This window comes from Canis lupus, chromosome 2 (assembly GCF_011100685.1).
Source record: "Canis lupus familiaris isolate Mischka breed German Shepherd chromosome 2, alternate assembly UU_Cfam_GSD_1.0, whole genome shotgun sequence".
Lineage (NCBI taxonomy): Eukaryota > Metazoa > Chordata > Mammalia > Carnivora > Canidae > Canis > Canis lupus.
This window is the reverse complement of record NC_049223.1, coordinates 77803052-77814100: the sequence shown is the minus strand read 5'-3', so window position 1 is coordinate 77814100 and position 11049 is coordinate 77803052. Positions and strand designations below refer to the sequence as shown.

The following is an 11049-nucleotide window of genomic DNA, read 5'->3' as shown; positions in this document are numbered from 1 at the left end:
AACAGCCTCCAGCTCCGGAGAGAGGCTGTGGCTTCGGAGGCGTGGAGCGGGCTCCCGGTCCCCAGGAGGGAGACCCGGGCGGCCCCAGAGGCTGGGGAGGCGCATCTGCCAAGCAGATGGCAACTCCGAGGGGGCAAGGTGCGTGAGGAGGGCTCGTTATCCACGCCCAGAGCCAGCAGCACCTGCTCTCCGCCTGGAGATTGCCTTCACTGGCCCGGCAGGGCCCCCCTGACGACCGGGAGGGTCACCCATTCCGAGGTCATGCAACCTGCCGAAGGCAGGACTAGGGGGCACAGCTGGGTGGGCCAGTGAGGTCTCCACTGGCTCAGCCTGCTGCCCTGCCCCTGGCCCCATCCCTAGTGAAAGAGCACCCTCAGGTTCACTCTCCCCTTCATTCTAGAACTCTCTTGGTGGAGGGCAGGCTGGAAGAAAAGGGGTGTGGTTCTTTAGTGACATATAACATCTGGTAGAGGAGCTACCTGAGAGGAGCCAGCCCAGCCCTTTCTCCCACTGTGCCAAAGCGTCCCCCACCTGGAGGCCAGGCACCTTGGGGGCAGGGGAGGAAGGGGGCTGAGAAGTGGGAGACCAAGACAGTGGGCCCCGTGGGGTGGGTGTGGAATGGGAGTCAGGCCTGGGTTTGAATCGCCATCCTGTCATTGGCTAGCTGTGAGACTTGGGACAAGTCACGTCCCCTCTCTGAACTCCATAATCTCAGCTGGAAAATGGGGCATGTGGCTGGCTAGCTGCCTGTGCGCCTCACAGGACTGTTAGCAAAACAAAATGAAATCAGGCTCCTGGTGCTTAATGAGTGAGAAAGAACACTAGCACTTCATTCATTCCCACTTCAGAGCTGTCAGAGCTGGGAGGATCCTTAGGGACGATCCAGCCCAACCTCCTCATTGCCAAAGGCGGGGGAACCAAAGCCCTGAGAGAGAGAAAGAGAGAGAGGCTCGGGGGCTCGCCCCAAATCCCACAGCTTGTCGGCTTGTCAATGCAGGTCTGCGGCTGCCCTTTGCTTCCCTCCACAAGCCGCCGGCTCCCATTCATGAAGGCTCTGCAGAGTGTCTGCTTTGAGGTTAGCACCAGGCCAAACGCTGGAAGAGAAAACAAAAGCCTAACGAGCAGGATGATCAAGTTACAACAAGAAGCTCTTGCCTTTGTAACCTGCTTTTTTATTTTCCCCCCAACGCATTTCACATCCATTATTGACCTTGCTTCTCAAAATAAATACCTTCCAGAGGTAGAAAGAGGCAACGTTGCATCCCTGCCCAACTGATGTTCGCAGAGAGAATAGAGACCTGACTTGCCAAGGTCACAGGCTAGTGATGGAGCTAGGAGAAGCCACCCTTCCCAGCTGTGGTTCCAGGTCCTCATAGGGGACGCCCCACGCGGGGCTGGGACCACCCTGCCCACCTGGTTCCTTCCTTTCTGCCGAGTTATGAAGCAGTTCACACATTGAGCATCTAGCCCAGTGCCCCCTGCACAGAGGTAAGCACACCACACAGGGAGGGCTGAGGAATCCCTGCACACCCAGCAAGCGAGAGGAAGGGGATGAGCCGGCTGTTCCACCCCACCTGGTTTTGTTTCCCTTGCCGCGTTCCAAATAAGGTTAAAGGTGGCCCCATTGCACCTTCCCAAGTCAGTACCCTCCCTCTTCCTGAAGCACACCCCCTGCACACACACACCTCAGACCCGCAGCCACTTGACGGTGAGAAAAGCATTTCCATGACTATGACCTCCTTGGAGCCTTCCCTTAGCCTTTAGAAGCTGCAGGACCCAGACAGGCCCATTTTACAGATAAGGCACCTGGAGGCTGACTGGCGTCTCCAAGTTCACGCGGCTGTTCCGCAAGAGCAAGCTCCATCAGCGTGGCATTCCTCTACCTCTACCCCTCGAAGCAGCTGTCTTGGTTACAAAGGCCACACTCAATCCTCCCTTCTCTCCAGCCTAAAGTGGGGCATCCCTTTAACCCCCGGGGTGCTAGACCTGGATGCAGATGCGTCCTGGAGAATCCCTGCCTTCTCCTCCAAGGCTGAGGGGCTGGCTCTGAGCCCGTTGCTCAGGGCTGTGCTGAGGACACCAGGTCCAGATGGAGGAATGGACCAAGTAAGACGGGAGTGGAAGCTGCCCTCACTGCTACCCAGCAAGGGAGATGGGTGATGCACGGTCTAGTGCAGTAGCCCAGTGGGGAGGGGGCAGCCTTCACTAGGGCGGCCACATTCAAATCCCTAACCTGTCATTTCTTTACTCCGTGATTATTTTCACCTCATGGTGCCTCAATTTTCTCATCTGTCGGATGGGGCTGATAATTATTCCTATTTAGTCGAGTTCGTTCTGAGGAAGGTCATACATGCATCATACACCTGGTACACAGTGAGTCCTGGATGAACGTAGTTTTCATGCTCAACTCTTGGCTCTCTGTGGCTTTGAATAAGCTGGTTCCCTCCCCTAGGCCTCTGACTCGGTATCATAAAATAGGAAACTTGAAGAAAATCACATCTTCCTTTCTCAGCTGCAAAATCAGCCAGTTCTCCCAAATCTAAAGTAGACAAAACCTGCTTGAGGCAAAAGTGGGGGAGGGATTTTTCCCCTCAAACTTCATCGGACCCTAGGACCCCACCGAATTGGGCACCACGGGACTGGACTGTGTCCATGGCCCCTTGGGCACAGACATTCTCGGGTTGAGGTAGTAGGTCTTGGCAAGTCCCTATTGTGCTCTGAGCCCTACACCAGTGTGGGTGGGGTAGAGAAGGGGAAAGGCAGCCCCCGCAGCCCCCAGCACGAAACAGACGCTTGGCGCCCAGTGGTTCCCTCTGTTGCCTTCCCCCTCTCTCCTATCCAGATGGGGAGACCGAGGCACGAGCAGCCGCAGAGAACGAGGGCAAGACTCAGAGAAGAGGTGGCTGTGGGATGCCTCTGCCCCAGGTACGTGGCAGCAGAGGGGGAGCGCGGGAGCCACAGAGCCTTGCCAGGGCTGGCTCCGACCCTAGCCCTCCGGCAGCAGGGAAGGCCAAGACACTGTGCTAGGTCAATGGCCAGCTGGTCACCTCCAGAGAGGCTAAGTGGCCTCCCAGCAGGGCACCACCACTCTGAGCCAAGGCTGGATGCAAACCCGCAGCACCCCCGGCCCTCTCAACTCATGGACTGGAACCTGGGCGCAGCCTTGCTGGGCAGGCCCTCTGCCCCCACCCGACCACCCACACACAGGGGCCCAGACTTTCCTATGAGAGACCCGTGTCAACTGACTGGACCTGCTTTAAGCCTCGGATCAAAGAACAATAAGACAAGAATTCATTCGCCTTTCACTCGTTCCCCAAAAGTGTGTTGAGGACTTTTGTGGCAGCACCGGTCCTTCCCCCAGGACAGCTCAAGGACTCTTAGCTTCCTCCCTTCCTTTGTCTGTCTCCCTTCCTTTGTCCTTGTCTGACCCTCAAGACCCTTTCTTCTGGAAATATCTTACAAGGAACCTCAGTAAATAAAAAATAAGTAAAGGGCAAGGTGCTGGGGAGCTAGGGGCTCAAGCCCACACTTCGGGGCACCCCCCTACCCCCTAGGCCTCCAAAGAACCCCCAGAGCTCTAGACAGCTCAGTGTGAAAACACCTGTAGGAAGAGTTCATCTAGTCCAACCTCCTCCAGTTACAGATGGGGAAATTGGGGCCCGCCAGGGCTTGCCGGAACCGAGGGCTCCCCCTCTCCACCGCATCGCGGGGCACACCCAGAATTGTATGGGGGCGGGGAGCTGCAGCAGCGCATGATTAGTCAGAAAATAAAAGGGCTTTTCTCAACGAGGAAGTTTGCCATGTTGAGATAAAATTTTAAAAAGGATCAGAGGGCGATTTTTTAAGTTTTTATTGTACCAACAGCCCACAATGTAAGAGTCCCACCGGCTCTTGGGGGAAAACCTAAGGAACAGTGAGGACAACTGGGAGGAGCTGAGGAGTCAAATGTCACCTGAACGTGAAAGGGGGATAACTGGTGTCCTGAAGTCGCTCTCCCCACCTCTCATCATTCCACATCCTCCGGTGGAGGAGGGAGGGAGGGAGGGGTCCTGGAACTCTCAGAGAGCAGCTCTGCCTACAGCCTCCAAACCAGATCCAGCCGGTAGGGCACTGGGGCTTTGTGGCACCCTGAGAAACAACAGCCTCTTTTGGGCCCGGGAAAGAAGAGAGCAGCAGACAGGCCAGGCACCATGGTGCTCCTGCCCATCCTCACCACCCTAGGGGACAGACAAGGGGAGGTACGGTTTTAGCCCTGTGGACAAATGGGGGAGGCTCGGGAGATTGGGAACTGGAGCTGGCTCTGAATGCTGGGCTCTGTCTGAATACTTGACCCACTTGTCCAGCTTCTTCTGTCCAGATCTCCCAAGAGCCCCAAAGTCCACTGGCTAAAGAGCCCCTGACCCAACCAGAGCAATGAGTTGAGCCAAAGGGGACTAACCCCAGCTGACCCCAGCAAGCTCAGAAAGGGCCACTGCCACCTTCTGATCCCAAACTCCTACTACCCAATCACTACTGAGAGCTTACCATGTCCCAGATGATGCTAATGGCTCTAGACACAACCACGCTCATGATTACCTTGGGAGGGACTGTCATCTATCTTATACCATCTGTAAGGGCCTGTGGCCGGGAGAGTGGAGTGCCAAGCCCAAAGCCGCAGCGCCCAGGGGAGACAGCAGGTCTGACTCAAGGCTGAGCTCCCAACTGTTGGGCGACACTGCCTCCCTGAGGAAACCAGGGACAAGCCTCTTCCGGTCTCCATCTCGGCCTACCCACAGATGTGGAGGGCGTGTAGATGGAAGAGTCCAAACCTCTTGCAGGCTGAGGACTCCTTGGAACTCTGACAAAAGAGATGGGTTCTCTTTCCCAGAAGCAGAATATTGTATACACAGTTTCCAGGGGAATCTCTGAACCCCTATGGCCCCTTGGATAAAGAATACGGGACGAGATCCTACAAATACCGCCCCCCTCCCCAGTCTCCTGGGACAACAGAAGGGCTTTTTAGTACATTTGAAGCCCAGAGGCCCTCAGCCCTGACTCTCCCCCACACCCGGGGCCAGACCTGTGGTGGCTCAAACATGAGCAGAGGAACGTGGCCACTGACTTCTGAGCCCTCTGAGGGGCTGTGCTCGGCTCTGCACCCTTCTTCCTCCATAGGCTGTTAGGCGAGCACTTGCCCATCCGGTGGATGCGATGTCATTTCATGTCCACGAGAACGGGTTAGGCTGGCAGGGCAGAGAAGAGGTACTTTCCCACTGCCAGGGAGGGAAAAGCGAGTCTCAGACAAGGAAGATGAGCTGCCCTACTGGGGACAGAGCCAGGCCCAAGACCCTGGTCTCCCAGCACAGAGATCTGTCTACTTGACTTGGTGAAGGGCAGCAGGCCAAAGAGGGTAAACCAGAAGACCCGAGCTCAATCCCAGCGACCTGTGTGTGAGGATGCAGTCACCTCTCTCTCTGAGCCAGAATGCCTCTCAGCTCTGAAATGGGGGTAAGCAGAGCATCCTCAGAGGGAGAGTGTACAGACCTGGTGAGGTGCTGCTGGGCCTCAGCAGGGGTCAGCCCCAAGCAGTGAGTCCCACCATCTCCAGCCCTCCAGGGGGGGACAGCAGGGCCCTTTCTCCCTAGGAAAGGAACTCTCTGTGTGATAGAAACGGGGGAAGAGTGAGGAGCAGCCACTGCATGGTCACAGAGGCCCTCCCCATCCTGCCCTACCTGAGCTGGGGTGGGGAAGAAGGAAATCCTCCAGCTGCGAGGGCAGGTGCCATGCACAGGTGAGAAGGATGGGAAGAGAGAGAGACACCCCCTCCCCTCCAGAAGCAGAAGCAGACAGAAGCAGAGAGAACCCAAGAAAGCCTCAGGGAGGAAAACAGATGCACACGCAGGGGAAGAAACTCTTACACACACTGGGAGGCAAGAGGCAAACGGGGCAGAGAAGAGGCAGGGCTGTCAAGGAAAGTCACTGACAGCTCGTCCCCTGCAATACACAGCAGAGGACGGAGGAGCTGAACGAGGGGACAAAAGGCAAAGACAGGGCAGAAGAGACCAGAGCAAGGACAGCAGGCCAGGCTGAGAGAAGCAGGATGTCTTCTGCTGAGAAAATGCTTCCTGGGGGGGGAGGGGGGGGATCGGAATCTATGCCATACAATTTTTTTTAAGCATCTTTTACCAGTATGAAGTCATTTGGGTATTTTAAGAACATGTGATGCATTATGCATATCTCATTTTTGTTGAAAGAAATCATGGTTAGTATATTTAAAGATGTGAATGCCTGGGACATTATCGGGGGAGAAAGGGGGGATTTTTTTTTTTTCCTCCCAGAAGTTTCTGGGCTTCTCAGAACTTTCACATCTGCACCCAGCTTGCTGGTGAGTTGAGCAGAGAAAGGAAGGAGCCGGGGAGAAAATCCCTGCTTCTCCCCTTTCCAGGCTGTGCCCCACGGCACCCGGGATCAGCAGCCCGGGATGCTCCGAGGCCTGTGCCCCGCCCCTCAGGGAAGGGAAAGTTGCACAGACCTTTCCTAGCACCACCTGGGTGGCTCCGGAGGCCTCAACCGCGGGGGCACAGCGCCACCTGGAGGTCACGGCGGAGACTGCAAGCCGAGCAGGGATCCTGCCCTGCGAAGGGTAGGAAGAAACAAAGCCTAGGGACCTACTTCTTGCAAACGTGGACGAAGATCCACCCTGTGAAGCATGTTAAACACCCGGGGAAGATGACTAGGGGGTGGGAGGCCTGCCGTTGTGGCAATGTGGACGTTGATATCAATACAACTTTCTGTGTACCTCCCTCCCCCCACCCTCGAGAACATTCAAGTTAGGACACAAGGTGCCTGGCACGCTCAGCGCCTAATAAATGCTTGTTGCGTTCACTTGTGGCCCTCCAGAGGCATGGCCCAATCCTGGAGGGATCTGAATTGGAGGAACGTAAGGGGAGGCGATCGCTCTGGCAAGGACAGAGGGTAAAGAGCAAGAGTGGAGCCCCCCCCCCCCCCCCAGCCCCTGCCCAGGCTCCATCAGTTCCTCTGACCAACGCCAGTGTCACTGGCTCGGCCTCGTGTGCCTCACTCTTGGGGAAGGGAAATGCCAGGTCCCTCGGCTGGCATCTGGAAAACAGTAAGGCAGCTGCAGGGGAAGTGACTAATGAGCACTCCAGGCAGCAATTCAGGACATCATACATCGAAACTTGGCTCATTCAAAATCGATAAGTTAACACTATCTAATTAGAGAAAATGTGCTCATCTCTCTGGCATTATGGGAATGTGGTCCTGAAGCTGTGGGGGGTCAGCTAAGGACCCTCCGAAGAGGGTCCACCTCTCATCTGCTAGACCTGCAGCCCCAAAGAGTGCCTCCAAACTGCCCTCCCTCCCTCATCCACTCGCATCTCTTAGACATGCAAAACGTCAGAGCTGGATGGAGCATCGGAGGGCTTCTGATCCAACCTGCTTCTGATCCAACTTGCTCCGTGTATAGACAGAGCTGAGGCCCAGAGAGGTCAAAGCACTCCATTAAGATCACACAGCAACAGAGCCAGGACCTGAGGCAGGCCAGCCTTTGGGCTGCCCGTCCAGATTATTTCCTATGCCACAGTGACATTGTCCCCACCTTTCCTGTGTGGAGAACTCAAAGCTCTGGTTAGCTGGCTGGATGTGATGTTCCTCTTCAACAGCTTATCCACACTGGCTCGAGGCCCTAAGACAGGCCCTTCCCTCATTCTTACAACCAAGTCATGGACTCTCATCTCTGGTCCAACCCCCACAGGCAGCCTCCCAGGACTGCTTACCCCATGTCTAGTTCCCTCGCTTGTCAATTTGCTCCTTCCACACATTCATTGCTAAGCTCTTGGGCTTGGACTCAGACTACCTGGGGTTCCATCTTGACTCTCTTGTGAGCTTAGCAAGATATCTCACCTCTCAGGGCCCTGGTTTCCTTCTCTTTAAAGGAAGAATAATATGGGGTTGGGGGGAGCAGGGGTACCTGGGTGGCTCAGTTAACCAACTGAAAAGCATCTGCCTTTGGCTCAGGTCATGATCCAAGGGTCCTGGGATGGGGCCCCTAGTCGGGATCCTGCTTCTCCCTCTCCCTCTGCCCCTCCGCTCTTGCTCTCACACTCACTTTCTCTCAAATAATTTTTTTTTAAAAAGGAAAAACAATACAGACACATAATTCATGGTGCAGATTAAATATCAATCATGTAGAGCACTTAGTACCTAGCAAAGAGCTACTTGGAGCTAGTTCTAACTAGTGTATAGTGCCAAAAAATTGTCCTGAGAAAAAGTAAGATGCAGGTCCTGCCCAAGACATGGGTGATATGGTTAAGGGCAGGAATAAGAAGAATCTCCTATGGAATGTATGTATTATGGAATCTCAGGGGAGGGGCATCTAATCCCACCGAGGCATCTAGGAATGGAGGAGACACCACCTAAAACTGAGTTTTAAAGGGTAGCCAGGTGAAGAGCCAAGACTGCAGAGGCTGGACTGGGCCTGGCAGGTTTAAGGAACCTCACAACGTAAGGGGAGGTGCTGTCGGAGCCACAAGTGTGAGACAGAGGGATGAAGAGAGGCTTGGAGAGGTGGCCAGGGCTGGGTTACATAGGCCTCCAGATGCCAGGGAAGAGTCATGTCCCTGGAGATGACAGGGAGCCTGGGGAAAGGCTTCAAGCAGAGGAGGGACGCGGTCCGGGTGGTGTTTCAAGTAGGTCGTTCCAGGCTCTGGGGGCTACGTCTTCTTTGCTTGGCTCCCCTCTGCAAGGATGCACTGGCCCCGGTTGGTTTATTGTCAATGGTCAGGGAATGTGCTCTAACCAGGTCGATTTCAAAGGCCCATCCCAGCTACACTATTCTGTGAACCACAAATATGCCCAACAACCGAGTCACCGCTCCTGATACGGTCCACCGCCTCTCAAACAACGAGGGTGTATTAAGACAACTCTGAGCCCTCTGAGGGCAGAGACTGTGTCTTACTCATTTCTGCATCTCCAGGCACAGAGATTGCAAATGCTTTTTGATGAATAAATGCCCATCAAATGACATCGAACATGATCGGCTCTTCCTCTGAGCATTCTGGAGGACCTGTGGAATCATGAATATTCATCATCATCATCAGCATCAGACCCATCGTCCAATTGGGATTTTCATGGCCTGGGGCAGAGGTTGTAAAGGGTGCCAGATTGGCCACGTGTGTCGTGTTATCTGCTTTTTAACTGTTTCACATACTGCTGCTTCTCAAACTTTCTATCATAATTCTGAAAGAGCTAGGATTCCAGAGACCTGCCTTCCGGCTCTTGTTCCATCAAGATAAGCTAGGGAACCTCAAAGTCCCCTCCTGTGATTCGTAAAACCAGGGTGTGACTGGTGATTGTTGAGGTGATGACTGGCTGGGGAAAACACTGAGTCTGCAATACTCAGTTGTCTGTTGGACAACTTCCCTTCCCCTCCAGGCTTAAAGTGATAAAAGGCAAAAGGCGGAGGAGTTTTAGTCAGACCTCGGTACCCCTGAGCACATCCCATGACCTATAAGTGGGGTAATACGGTCTCCCCTGCTTGCTTGCCCTAAGTCTTAGAAACACTGCCTGCAAGGAACCTAACACTGGCTGGCTCACGATGCTGTGTGGCCAGATGCAAACACGGAACCCCGTGAGCCTCACTTGTCAAGTGGAGATAACACTCTGTAGACCCCCCCCCCCCATGCACATAAAGTGCCCAGGAGACCTTCAAAACACCAGGAGCAGTGATCCAAGTGACCCCTCCTGAAGCTGTCTGCCTAGGATTCAAGTGACTGAGCAGAAGGGTTGAATTGGCAAAGAACTGCTAACTCGCAACTATCCCGAGGTCAGTTGAGTACTACCGCCCTCTGTCCTCACCTCCCTGCCATGGCCACTCCCCAGCCTGGTCCCACCTGCCTCAGTGTACCTCCCTCCTGTTCAGCCCTCCTGGAGGTGAGTCCCAGGACGTAAGGTGGGAGTGGCCACAGATGGAGGGGGCTGTGAGTGCCAGCCCCGCCTGGGCTAGGACTGAGCAGGGACCTCAAATCCAGAACCTGGGCACCTGCGTGCCTGTGTTCCCCACTGGCTATCACCTCCTGTGGCGGGGACCATGTGCTGCTACTGGACCTCCCTGCCTCTGCTTGGAGAGGGGCACTCGAGACAGACTGGGTCTGCCCAGATCTGAGCGAGGCTGGGGTAGAGCAGATTGCCTTCCCCTTACACCCCCTCTGGTCGGACCTACTCTTGACATCTGCGCCGAGGGCTGAATTCTTGACAGATCATCACAGACACCCGCCATAGGCGGTTCATTCGTCCTCTACTAAAAGCTGGACTTTCTGACCATGTCAAAGCTGAAGGCCAAGGAAGAAGGGGCTGCTGCCTTGGAGGCACTCTGTCACCCCCTCACCCTGCCCAGCCAAGGCAGCGCTATGGGAACCCAAGCTCTCCCCTGCACCAGCCGGGGCGCAGTACTGTCCCTCCACTAACGGGAGCAACACTCCCGTGGGGTATTCCTGTGCATGCAGGAAATTGGCCACCGCCAGCGAGCAGGAGGGCCAGGGGCTTTGAAACAGTGGAGAGTTTAAATTTGGACCCACCACCAACCAGCCGCATACCCCTAGCCCAGCAAACTTCCCCTCGTGGGCCATCTCATCTGTGAGGAGCAGACACCAGGGGAGCCGGCAGGTTGTGAGGATTAACCCACCTTGAAATTATAGCTTGAAAGAACATCCAGTCCAATATTCCAAACGTTCCTTTCCTCTCTGCTGTCCCCCAGCACTCCACCCAGGGCCTCTCACCGCCCCTCCGTTCGGGACTTCTTCAAAGATGAAGTTCTCAGGGCAGCCCTGGTGGCTCAGCGGTTTAGCACCGACCGCAGTCCAGGGTGTAATCCTGGAGACCCGGGATCGAGTCCCACGTCGGGCTCCCTGCATGGAGCCTGCTTCTCCCTCTGCCTGTGTCTCTGCCTCTCTCTCTCTCGTGAATAAATAAATAAAATCTTAAAAAAAAAAAAAAAAAAAAAGACGACGTCCTTAGTGAGGTGAGGTCCCCCTACAGGCTGCTCTCCAGGAC

The 11049-nt window shown here is 55.1% G+C and overlaps 1 long non-coding RNA gene across 1 annotated transcript; it reads right to left on the bottom strand.

The window, feature by feature from the left end:
- Window positions 1-809: 809 nt before the first annotated feature.
- LOC119870453 lies at window positions 810-6046 on the bottom strand. Its single transcript, XR_005356075.1, has 2 exons — window positions 5060-6046; window positions 810-1094 (listed from the first exon to the last, which is right to left on the bottom strand). It is a non-coding gene; the product is annotated as an uncharacterized LOC119870453 (long non-coding RNA).
- Window positions 6047-11049: the final 5003 nt, after the last annotated feature.